The sequence below is a fragment of the Drosophila santomea genome, chromosome 3R (genome assembly GCF_016746245.2).
Source record: "Drosophila santomea strain STO CAGO 1482 chromosome 3R, Prin_Dsan_1.1, whole genome shotgun sequence".
NCBI classification, from domain to species: Eukaryota; Metazoa; Arthropoda; class Insecta; order Diptera; family Drosophilidae; genus Drosophila; species Drosophila santomea.
Genome location: NC_053019.2, coordinates 8,441,747 through 8,455,570, shown reverse-complemented (window position 1 = coordinate 8,455,570; position 13,824 = coordinate 8,441,747). Strand labels below are relative to the sequence as shown.

Below are 13,824 nucleotides of genomic sequence, written 5' to 3'. Positions count from 1 at the left end.
CGATAAGTATTCATTGCGGAAATTAAGGTTCATTTTCCGAATCGTACAACCATTTTATTTGTAAATTTTGATTCCAAACAAATTGACCTAATGACGAGTCCATTTCATTTTATTCATTTTTCAGAATTCATTCTTAACGAAATGCCCTTGAGAAGGCACTGGCATCTGTTGAATGCCGAAGCTTTTCTCATTCTTTCTTTTCGGAAACAACCATAAGGATTTCTTTATGGCCAGGCAATATTTTCCAGCCCCCGATTTCGCGCCCATCAAGCCCTCAAATTGCAATAATGCTGAGTCCTCGAGTCCGTAGCGAAAATGTTACAAATGACACGGCCATTGGTTTTGGCTAAAAATAGGGCCGTCCAGGCCCATTTGGTCCGTAAGTAAAGTGTCAATAAGATCAATTTGGGCAGCAGACGGTAGCCGAACCTTTAAAATGGACGAAATTTGTTTAAGCCGTAACCTGAAAGAATGGAATGGAAACGGGGGCGCAAGTTAAATTGAATAAAAGCCGGTACTTGCCAGCAAAAAAAAAAAAAAAAAAGGGAAACTTTGGGAACATTCTGATCAGGGAAAACAGCAAACGGAACCTGAGATTTGGGGTCTGGTTTTCTGGTGAGGGATGGTTTTCCTGGAACCTCAGTGCCCCGGTCGCTTACTTCTCCTTTGAGCAGCAGGACAAAGCTTTTATTTGTGTTTCTGTCTTTATTTTGGTTTTTTGTGTTTTGTTTCTTTTTTTATTTTTTGAGATGCTTCGTTTCTTGGGGAAAGCATTTCAACTTACAAATGCGAAACAAATTTCAAACAAAAGCGCAAAACTTTCACGTTTTCCAGTTCCGCTGCCAAAGTCAGGGTAAATACATTTTTAGCTGATTTCTTTTGTGTAGAATACGCTTTGCATGGGGCCAAAATGGGGATAAAATGGGGCTAAAATTGGGCGGAGGGCTCGTCATAAAACTAAACTGAAACACAAATAGCCGGCGAAGCTGATGACGAGCAAAGTTGGCAGGAAAATGACTTGGTAAATGAGTTGAAACTTATTTAATTTGTTGTAAGTTTAAGTGGATATAGAGGCGGCAGCAGCAGAATGGCAATGGAAAGTAGGGTCCAGTCGGGCTAATGATTCGGTTGTTTGCCAAATTGAGTGAATGACAAAACATGCCACTGTCCATGAAAACAGTGAATACAATATAGAAGATATATGTATGGCATACAACGCGGTCCATGACAACATAAGCCTTTGTGTGAGCTACCATAACAAATATTTGTACTTTTTTCCCGCGTTGCTGAGCCAAAGGCAAACAATTCCCGCAGAGGTCTGAAAACGGTCGGAAAAATGGGGAAAAATCGGGTGAAAATATGATGATTTATGAATGGCGATTTCGCACACGTGTGTGTGTTTTGTTGTGTGTATTTGTGTGTGTGAACGTGCCTTTGTTGGACTTTCCTACTTTGCTTTCTCTGGCGGCATCGATTTCAATTTTAGTTTCAGTTGGTTCAAACACAGCATCCCGTCATCAATTAGATACAAGTCTTCTGAAAATTGTGTTTGCCCAGCAAACGGACTTAATAGCAGGGAAATGACTGGCCAAAAAGGGTTTGCGTTTCTTCTTTTTTAGGTCAACCGATTGCGAGAAGTTTCATAATGTATTTCCCAGCGAGCAACAACAGGAATAATGAGCTCATCTGCAGTTGAAAATAAATCCTATAATTACCCTTAAACTGTAACATTTTTTATTGCCAATTTAAATCCATTTAACCGCATTAGGTGTGTGGCATAAATAATAATTATGTTTTATTTCCATTAAATTAGATTTAAGCTACAGAATAGCATTCACAAAATTTACATCGCATGTCAATGGAAATAATTCAATCTGTGCTTGTATTTTTGTCACTTTAAATTGGTTACAATTCGTGGGAAATCCTTTGAAAATATTTGGCAAATAAGCAAACAAAATAAACATCAACGTAAATCCCGAGGCAATCAGAAATAAAATATCAAATACCTGACGACAAATAAAAGTCACACATACGCGAGCAAAAAGTAAAACGTGCATAAACCCAAGCCCAAATAATTTGTGTCAATAAAAAGGGCGAGCGATAATAAAATGCAAATATGTGAGATAACAAAAAAAAAAGAATCATTGAGCCAAGCTCTGAAAATTGCTGTGATTATAAAATAAGCCCGTGTTGCTGCTGTTGCTGTTGCTGCTGTCACATTTGAGGGGGGCAACAACCAGCAACAATAACAATTTCAATAACAAATCACAGAAAGATGAGGAAAACAAATTGAACCAGCAGCGAGGGGACCAAGTGTCGAATTTGATTCCATTTCCTTTATTTTTCTGCTCCTGGCAGATGACAGCGACAGCCACTTACAACAGTCACGATAACAGTGATAAGAAATATTGACAGGGGCGTAGGAAACTAACCAAGGGGGGATCTACATAAAACATCTCGTGAAAACCTATCTAAATGCGCCCTCTTCTAGATATCCATCTGTATACTAAATCTCTTAAAAGTTGGTTATGGGTAAACTCAAGTCAGTAATGACTTCCCAATATCTGTATACATCTTTTTATTAACAACACCACTGTATTCCTCACCAGATATCGCCTCAGGTAAAGAACATAGATGGCGGGGGGTCAGTCCCAGAATCCCCATCGATATGCTCCCCTTGATTTCCGAACGCGAATAATCAATCATTTAAAGAGAGCGCCTGTTCTGCGACACACTCGTGTTCTTAAAGCTGATACTTAATTGCCCGATTTGCCAGACATTTGATGCTCGCTTTATGACCCCTCATGTGCGTGGATGTGTGTGTGCGTGGGTGTGTGTGTGTGTGTGAATGGGCGTGGGCGCTATGATTGAGGAGGCGTGGCAGCCGCCCGCGGTGCTTGTTGACACGTTGTCACCTCGGCTGTCATCCAAATTTATGGGGAGCTGCGAAAAGAGGCCAGAGATGACTGTTTTTAGTCCGGCGGGGATTTCGCAGCTCCCTTTTTATTTCGCTGACTGACAACAGTTTTTGGCTCTTAGCCCCTCGCCCTTCGCCCTTCGCCCTTAGCATGTAAACACATATCATTTTCATTTGCATTTCGCGCGTCCCGCTGACACATTTGCATGGTCATGCATATGTTTATTCATACGCAGATGTATGGCATGGGTATGTGAATACATGTGAATATATTTGAGTCTGCTTGAATCGGCGACCTTCGACCCCTGCGAGTTGTACTTTGGGTAGCTTACTGAATAGGTAACAAAGGGTATAAAAGACTTGCTTAAAACTTCTTCATAATTCCTGGTCTATTTATTTAATGTTTACAGATAGATAGACTACCAATACAATGAGTTTACTCATGCAACATGTTTGAATAATATAAAATAGAAATTGCAACAATTTTTCACCACAATTATTGTTTGATGGCCACATACAATTCGAGTACTGTCGCACATATGAATCTGTTGTCAGCTTGCAAAAAAAACTTTAGTTGTTCTGCATTGTTTCCGCAGCTTTTTTGTAATGTGGTCAAATATTTGTGTTGACAGCATGCAAAAACATTAACGCCATGCGGAAAATCCGCAAAGGGATTCCCGTTACAAACAATGCGACTTTTTCCTTGCGGTTGATGCACTCGACGAGTTGGGATTCTATCTATGAAAGTATTTGTGGTGAACAATAATTAATAGGTAAAGAACCCTTATAAAGTACACATTTTATTTTTATGAATACTAACACACATCCGAATCACCTGAGCCGCTTTACAAACGTGAATGGCTTTGAATGCATAGAAAATACACCCATAATCACTACGTAATATAGTTGGGCCCAGGAACTGCCTTAGGGGAAGCTATTAGCATGCATATGATAGACACTTCCGCACAACTTGCTGGCCAGGACACTTAGGAATCCGGAAAGGCAAGGAACTCATAGCGAACATGCGGTAACTACGTGCTAGGCCAAAAAAGTGGAAAATAAGAAAAGAAAAGTTGTTCATGTGGTTGATGTTAAGTTGGCTCAAAGCGCTTGACGGGTCCATCATCATCATCATCATCATCATCGCAAACAACATCATGCTGATGAGTCTGGGATGTATGGGCGAGTAAATAACCTTAGGGTAGAAATCTGCCTGCCATGCATAAAGTAAACTATTTAATGGCCTTTCGATTTCCATCGATGTGCCATAAACGCATTTTCCCAGGCCATCGGATCTCGGACGGAAATCGAAAGCTGTTCACTGAATCGAGGTTACCACTGCTGGTGGTTGGAGGTCGATTAGGGATGGCCCACCACGAACGTCCTTCTTATCAGGCCCGGTGAAATCGTTTTCCTTACGCAATTCGCCCTAACAGAGTCATCTTCATTTTCAGCCCCAGCACCCTGCCACCCTGCCACTACCTCCATGTCGCCCTCTTTGACTTTTGATTTCGTTTCAAGTTCCCATCGTACCACCCACCCAACCACCACACCACCAGTGTGTCCGCCGACAATAATAATGCAAATGGCTTTGGCTTTGGCTTTGGCTTTGGCTTGGGCTTCGCCTTCCGTGTGACCCACAAGTTCGTCCTCACCTGGCTGCCAGGTGCTTGGCTCTGACTTTGGCCTTTGCTTCTACCATTTGATTCCTTTGTTGGGAATTTTTCTAGTGCCGCTGACACTTTTATTTTTAGCGAACCGAGTGCTTCCTGATTTGCTTTGATGTCTGCCCGCTGGCAGCCGAATGGTTAAATCCTTAATATGGAAAACGCTATGAATTTGCAATGGTTTTTGATTGCATTTGCATTTTAAATACTGCGGTCGATAGCGTGATTGATTTATGGAGCCGCTTACAAAGAAACTTAATTCGTTTTCGTATTTTGTATGTTATTCATTCATTGTGTTCATAATTGACCCACAAATTCGAATACATCATTTAAATGTCATTTAAAGACCCTCAGTTTTAGCACATAAAATATGAGAAAGCAATTATAAAAGTTCAATATTATCTGTACGAGGTCATCAAATCCCCCGAAAGCCTTCAGTGTGCAGCAAATTCTTGAATAGTTTTCCCCTTTTTGGGAATAATGAAATACAAAATCAGCTTACCCCACAAGAGCCATAGGAGCGGCTTATCAAAATTTTCCACTGACAACTTTCTCGCCTTTTTCTTATGTCTCAAGATGAAGCTAGTGTTTATCCATATGCTCAGGAAAACTCGGCACGGTCTTCAACTTTTCCGAGCGCAAGTAAGCAAACCTTCACCGCTTTTCCTCTACCCAAAACTCGCGCCATTGACAGCTGCCAGCTTAGCAAGGGCGGAAAACTGAAACTACAACAAATTTTCATACATCCATATGAGTGGAAGCTGGTGTCCTTTTGGGTCCATGGTCCTCGTCTGGGTCCCCAAGCAAATATATGTATATAAATAAATGCTTGTTTGTGTTGGAAAATCACATGGTGAGCACAGACAGATAAAGGACAAGACACGAAATTCAATTAAATTTCTAACAAGTTTTTTTTAAGCACATTCCTCGTGTTTTGTATTGAATTTTTAATACGTATCTATGTTGTCCGCGTTTTTGTTCGTTTTTGACAGCTCAGACACCCTGAAAAGTTGAACCCATGTTGGGCGAGCCGTGTACTCAACAGGTCCTTTATTGTCCAGCTTTAATGAGGGAGCTTGGTTAGGGAGGAATTAATAAAGTACGGTGTAATGGTTGATATAAAATGTTACCTTAAACTTAAATTTTTATAAAATAAGCAAGAATAAGATACGATTTTACAGTGCTTATGTAGCATAAACCTTATATTTGAGTTTCTTTAACTTACTACATTAATATGGTTACTATATTAAAAGGTATTTCAGAAATATAAATCTTATTGTCCATATTATAGGGTATTTGTTAGTTCGACATTGCATAGCCCCACTCATTTAACTTTTGCCATAATTGTTGTGGCTCTCGATGTCTCGTCGAGTGCTATTGGCCCTCCATTTCGCCCTGGCCGCCATTCTATTCCCTTCCTGCCAACTTTTTGTATTTACACAGCTTTATTTTTGTATTGTTTCCACCTCGCTTGGCGCAAAAAATCGAGGGGAAAATGGCGGAGATTGAGGTGTCTCTGGGTGAGATGCTTCCTTCCGGCTTTCATTTTGGGCCGCAACTTTTGCTCCTGCTATTGACATTGCTCTAATGTGGCATATAAAGTGGCGACTGCTTCGATTTTCCGCCCAGCGATTTTCCACCATTCGGCGGCATTCAGCAGCGTCATTACGCTGAGCGCTCTATTCCTGGCATTCATTAAACTCCTAACTCGCTGTGGAAGCTTGCGTAAATTGCTTCGCTTCCGTTGCGTCATTACACGACGCCTTAACGTTTCATTATACTCATTGTTTGTCTATTACGAGAGTTTTTCTTATGGACTCTTTAGCACACTTTTCCACCCCATCCACCTATCCTGCCATCCTTTCATTCTTCCATTTTCAGCTTTATTATTCTCGTTTTGGGTTCTAGCTGGCTGGCTGGCTGGCTTGCGTGTGTTTTCCGACTGGGGGAAAAGTTTTCAAATAGATTACAAAGCACTTGTAATACCTTTGTTTCCCCCGCTGCCGTTGTGCATCGCATAGTTATTGCAACTCTGCTTAAATATATAAACCCAATGAAAACCCATTCAGCATTTTCACCAGCAGCATCTATTAGTTACAACTCGCGCCAACTGAAAACTTTCCTTAGTTTATATCTGTAAGGAAAACATGCCAATAACTAAAGTTTTACGGAGAAAAACAAATAATGTTTAGGATTGCCTTTATAGGCTTCCTAAAAGTATTTTTCTTCAATCTTTTTATTTATCAATGAAGAAAACCAATCATTAGGAAAACTTTCAAACAACAAAACGAAGTTTATACGGAAGTCCGTGCCATCACTTTAAAGGGTTTTGGAAAAGTTTGCTATTGTTTTGTTAAAGGGCACGAACATCTGTAGCATTTGTTTAGCTGGCTTTAAGTTCCAAGAACTGTCTTCAACAAAATTCTCATAATAATATACAAAATCAAAACATGTTGCAAAGCTTTCAGAAGGAAAATAAAGCTATTTAATAATTTAAAGGACAACCCCCGGCGCCACAGACTGCTAGCGATTTGGTCAGGGTCGTCAAACTGTTTTCAATCAAATTATGATCAAACTTTGCACAAACAAACCCCAAAACAATAAGGTACGAAAAGGGATACCATATCACTTTCAAGGTCATTAGCCATGCCATCAATACCGGCTGCCGGCAGTTTATTTAGTATGTTTCCTTGCCAATTTGTTGAGACAACCGGAACATCACAAGATATTACAAACTTTTCTCCTTGCGGATATAAAAGGTCCGAAAACACAGGAGACACACACTCACACACACACACACCAACACACCAACACACACATACACATACACACAGTTCGTCCTTTTTGGGCATAATAAAATAAAATTACAAGATGTCGACGCCGGGGCGAATTTAGCATATGAGCATGTGAGCAATGCACGAATCCCACACACATATCTCATCTTTATGGTTTTGTTTTGCGGCCGCACAAGAGCATATTTTTGAGACATTTATGCGACGACCACAATGACAAGAATTTCATCTGCAGATGTTTCCCTGGCACAGCTTAATTCGCATTTTCCCCCAACCCACGTTTCCAGTTAATCAAAAAGGCTGCAAAAGCAGGCATTTTAATGTTACAAGGACTAGTTTTATGGTTTCTCGAGGCTTTTGCCAGATTTTTAAACTGGAATTAAAGTCATTTTGAATATTTCGTTCATCCTAGAACATATCAACTCGGCTTCTTATGTTATCTTTGGGTTGAATATTCGAAAGGAATAAAAACTTTAAACTATTTTCGAACTTCCAACCAAAAACCATTTTCCAACAAAAAGTTTTGATGGCCCGTTAAACATAATTTCACAAGTGCCAGCCATATTCACCCATTGCACCCATTTAAAGACCGGAAGAGTACCGAAAACTTTGGGGGAAAAGGCATTTCTCGTATCTTTTTTTTTTTAAACAGCCCGACAACCACAGAGCAGTCTCAATGGACACTCATTCCAGGCCGGAAAGCCAAAACCGCAAAATGCTTTTGAGCTATTTTAGAGGCTTTTGTATGGCTGAGATTTTGCGAAAGTGCAACTGGCCATGCCAAGTGCAATGCAAAATTTAATACACTTTCAGCCGTCGTATTCAGAGAAACGAAAAAGTTTTCGCATAATTTTCACAATGAACATGTACACACGAAGGGACTTATATATATTTACTACATATATGAGAAAAGTCAGTGGGTGCTGGGTGTAAGCCAGATTCATCCTTTCATTCACGTTGGCCAACTTTTCGACACTGTTTGTGAGTCACTGGGCTTGACTCGGATATAATGGCCCGTCTGCGGCCAAAGGACGCCCTCTCAAATGGTAAAAATAGTCTCGGGAAAATTTCAACGCAAAGTAGCAAAAGTTTGTCGTTCAATGTCAATTATATTAAGATTTATGCATAATTTGAATTGACTTTGCTCCGACGCCCTGGCTTTGTATGCTCGATTTGGTATTATAAACTCAAAGCCACTGATCTAAAAATACTACACATTGCCGGAGCTAATACCGTCGAATCTGGCCTAAATCATGAGCTATATTTGCTACATGCTCCATGAAAATGTCCCAGGCACACTCTTATACAATTCATAGTTGCCTTTTTTTAATTCCCTGGCGATTTTCGACACGTGTCAGTTTCAATATTTACCCAAGCAGCAGGATGTGTGTGGTAAAATTTCCAGTTTGTTACCTATATTACAATTTAAAAGAGGCACTTCACAAGTTGCTGACTTGCTGACTTGGCAAGTCAGGCCGGAAATACTAGAGGAAAATTAAGTTTTATGTGCAAAGACACTCCCAAGTGCCGGTGGCTTCTGTTTATATTTGCATAGTAGCTTGTTCTACAATTTTAATGAAAGGCTCAAAATGGTCAAGCAAAAAATCAACAATATGTCGAACGAAATGTTGAAAAGCGGAGAGGGAGAATGCTGCCCACACATCGGATATGTGATTTAATTAAATGGGAAATTTCTAGAGCTAAAGACCAATGCACATATGGAGATGTAATTTACACGATATGCATTTTCCCATTGTGGCTTTTGGTATCCTGAGATTGTTGCTTATGTTTGCAACCGGAGATTTTGGTTGCACAAAACAAGCAATGCCACTGCACATTCTCAACAAGGCCAAAATAAACAGAAGCGAATTTAGACAGAGGCCAGTAACATAACATAAATTGACATGGCTAGAATGTGCATCAATGATATTTTATATATCGTAGACAATGTAACGTACTACTGTAACGTACAAATGCGTAAACAGTTGTTTAATTGCTTTTAGAACTTTTTCGGAAATTCATATAGCATTGAGGTAAGTGGTATAATTTAAATAGGTCTACGGGCAAAGTCTGAAATAAATATAAACGTGACTAGCCCAATGTCAAATCAATTAAATAATATTTGCACAGACAGCTGCAACAGACACCTTAAAGCTTTCATTTTACCGCACCTTAATGTGCCTTTAAACTCTTTGCAAATATTTTTCAACTTTAAATTGAGCACAGAGGCGAAAAAGGTCCTGTCTGTCCAGCCATTCGCTAAGTGACAGGATATTAAATGATAGCCGGCAGCTAAACAGAATGCGAAGCAGACGCATTTTTTTTTTTGGACCGAACGAAGCGAGCGTATCAAAGCAGATGCAAATGATGCCATATCGCGGGTCCTGGAATCCTGGAATCCTGAGATCCTGCGATGGGAGGTGGCTTTGGCAATTTAACGCCACTAATCGAGTGACATGATGGCAATAATTCCAATTTGGGCCTGTCACGTCCTGTGGCGGTCGCGACCGCTGAATATGTACAAGTGGGCTGCCTCGAGAGCCTCGGCCTCTCCAATTATTCGAATCGCAGGCGTAGTTAAGCCAAAGGCAGCTAAAACGTGCCTGGCATTTTATTCATGCTTAACGGTATAATTTTTGGTTGCTCGGTTGTCTATAATTATTTATAACTCACGTGCCAAAACAGTAGGAGTGCCGGCAGAACGACAGAGGACGCGCATTGCGAGCTTCTTATACCGCATTACGCATACGCCACGTTGTCAAAGGGCAAGCACGTGCTGCTGCCGCCTGAATTGGGCTTTCAGTTCTTAAGTGCGCTTAGCTGGCCGTGTGCAGATACACAGAGAACAATATCTCTTTTTAAAGGGTGTATAGTTACGCCTACTTTGCATACAGTTTGATGAGAATAATTCAAATATTACTAGCCAGTAATACTTTTCCGTTTCATTATACATTTTAAGCAAATCTTTCATATATCTTACGCCAAAATGTTCCAAACGAGGTTAAATACCTCATAAAAGGAAGTGAACTTGAGGTAACTGATGCGATGATGGATTATTCATGTAAAATTATTTATAGTTCAGCTATTTTTTGGCCGTGTTCAGGTAAGTTTGCGGCAAGGTCGTCGCGCTTGTTGACAGTCAACTTGAAGTAGGCCGACAGGGCCGAACTTGTCACGCAAATGCGTCGCAAATGTTTGTCGCCTGACACTCGAACCCCAGAAACCTGAAAAAACCCCTTGTAGTCGTGGCAAGCAGCGAGATACAAATGCGATATGATGTTTCATTCGAATTTGTCCGACGTGGGCGTTGGCCAAAAATGAAATATGACTTGACAATTCCGCACTGCCGCTGCTCAACAGTTGCTGTTTTTGGCTGGGCTAACTAGTACGGAGCTGGCCAAAAGTTGTCCGGCGCCACGGCTCGTTAATCAAATCCCGAAAAAGGATAGCCGAAACTTGATGCAAACTCGGACGGCCTGTCAGTGTCAAAGCTTGATAAATGAAGTGGCCAATGATGGGCCTGGAAATCCCGGAATCCAATGGATTTCCCCAACCCCAGCTGTTGGCGGGCTGGCTACTTTGCATGCAGGCTATTTTACATGCGACGACTTCTTTGACTCCTTAATTAAATAAACACTCTGTGAAAGCGTGCATTCAAAATAAAATGAAAAAAGAAAGCGAGAAGCAGAAAACAGAAAAATCCCCTGAACGCTTTAAGCTGCCGCTGAATAAGCAAGCGACAAAAGGACACTGGGGGCGCCATTCAAGTCGCCATGAAAGGATGGCAAAGCCACTGCGCGATGGGGCTCTTACTTGCGGCAATTTTCGCACTCTTTCGCAATGTCAGCCAGCCGGCACATAAATTACATGGCACTTACTTTGCGCCCAGCAAAATGAACCTGCGGCCACTTAAAGTGCAAAAGTGCTTTCACAATACCATTGCCCGAATTAAATATTAAAGCCCCCCAGAGCCAGTGACGACTATGAAAAATGCATTTCTTAATCCATTAGCGTTGCCATTTACTTAAAAATAATATACGAGCATTCCACTCTCTCCAGCTCCCCACCTCGTGAGTCCTCGGGACACTCAGACAATCGCATGCAAACAATCGATGAATGAATAATGGCAGAGTCCTTGCACCCTTCCATCCTTCCACAATTTACTCGGCAGCTCACATGCGGAGACGATGGAGCGACAACAGCAATCTGTCAGGCAATTTGCAAAAGTGCATTCCAAACTTCCGCATCTGCACCAAGCTCATTATGGCAAGCTCTTTAAGAACTTAAATCGGTTTGCTAATTATCAATTCACAAGTTATCCTTGCTATATTGATACGGAATAGATCTTAATCATAACAAGATTTCTACAGGAAATATCTTAATGATTTCTACAGAGTAGATCTTAATCATTGCTATCTTGCTACAGAATAGATCTTAATCATGCCCAGATTTCTACAGAATAGATCCTAATCATAGCAAGATTTCTGCAGAATAGATTTGAATCCTGTCTAAATTAGTTCAGAACTCTTAATAGTCTTTCTAGTATAGAATCAATGAAATACGTCATTGCTTTGCCAAAGTTACGGAAGTGTGTCATTCATTTGGTGGGAGGACTGGCGGCCAGTCAGTCTGTTTCTTGGCGACCTCGACCTGGGTCTGGTCTGGGTGTTCCATGGCGTTGGCCCTGTCCCAGTGCGGGCCTCTAGTCTCGAGGCAACTGCCACAAAGGCACACACATACGTGCTCCTCGACCAAATGTCTGTTCCCATCACACGTTCCTACGTCCTTTCGTCCTTCTGACTCTCTCTGCCGACCCTCCAAAGAGCCCCATTCCTGCGCCGGGCCAAGCTCAATTGTTTTGGCATTGACTGTCAAGGCGGTCCGGTGAGAGAGAGAGTCTTGGTCTTGGTTTTTGGCTTTGGCTTTGGCTTCGGTCTGGGTCTTGGTTACCTTTAGCTGGTTTTTAGTTCGGTTCCACTTCCTTGACTCGTCTCACTGCACCTGCCTGCCTTGTTTATTCTCCACTCTGCCCTGTCTGCCGGCTGTTTATCCTGCCAGCTCCTTGTTTATTTGTGTCTATCCCCTTGCGACTTGCCCCACCTCTTATTCTGGCTATTTGCAATTTAGACAAGTTATCGATTCAAGTCAAATATTATTAGAGTAATGGCTTTTAGCATTTGCTCTGCTGTGCTGTTTCGCTTTCTCTGCTCTGGAATGCTTTTTGGCACCACTTGTGCAATTAATCATTAATTGTGTAATTTCACAATTGTCGCTGTCAAAAAGAAAATAATATGAATGAGTGCCCTAGAATTTAAGGGCTTCTATCAAAATTTAAAACTGAGTAATAGACGAATTTAATGGATACAGACACTTGACCTGGAGTATTTGCATATCCCTTTTCCTCTGCAGGCCAACTGATTTCAAGAAAACTTGCGTATAGTGAAAAGTGATTTGATTTTCATGGTTTAAGTACCTGACTTTAAATCATCGAAACAAATGGGCGGGCTTATCGGCCTAATGGACTCAACAAAACTTTTGTCCTCACGCCAGGCGGTATATAGCTATAATCAATTTTCGTGCCCAATCTCAAGAGGAAAAGATTTGCATATATGGGGGCCATGGGGGAACCTTTAAAGTTTCTTTCTTCAGCCCTTTTTTCTTATAAGTTGGCCATGAAGAGCTGTACTTTTGCCGCTCCGGAAATAGTAAACGCATGAAAAATTTAATGGCTCCACAACCCGTGCAGTCAATTGCGCCCCATTTGGAGCACGCCACCCCTTCCCAAAAAGGGGGTTTCCCCGCAAAAACGACTTCCGCTTGATTTACAGCTACATTTGTAAGTAGACACAAAACACTTAACAGCTAAAAAGGACTTTGCATAAGTAATGAGCGAAGGCGAGCCGCGCCAGCCGCCTTGCATGCATGTGTCTGCGGCACAGCGAGGACTTTAAGATCCTGAACGCAGGACGAAGGCGGACCAGGCCAAAAGCTGAAACTAAAGCGTTGCCAGCGATGCGCAGCAGTGCGAGAGATCCCCCTGACTTTTTACACATAGCTGCACACACGCGCTCAGGCCACCGAAAGGATAGTGCTGCACTGAGAGAAAAGTCATAGTGAAAATCATAGTGAATATCATAGGGAAAAATAGTTGAACATTTTATACTATCTGCATTCAATGAATAATTTATTCACTAAATACGTGGTTCCTTAAACGGGTTATCTCATAATTTTGCTGTGAGTTTAGTTTTAGCTATAATGACTTCTAAATGCTTCGCTTTTTTCCAGTGTATAGTTTCCGGGACACGACATGTGAGTTGCTGAGTCCTCTCCATGACATCTTGATGGATGTGCGGGCGGCGAGCAGCTGCTCCAGTGGACATCCTCCATCATCCTTCGCCGCCATCAACACCCAACACCCAACACCCAACACCCCACACCCATCGTAACC

At 41.5% G+C, this 13,824-nt stretch overlaps 1 protein-coding gene across 1 annotated transcript in view; it reads right to left on the bottom strand.

The window, feature by feature from the left end:
* Nucleotides 1–13,824, bottom strand: part of LOC120453302 (dopamine D2-like receptor) — a 35,404-nt gene that overhangs the window by 11,828 nt on the left and 9,752 nt on the right. The window lies entirely within an intron of this gene.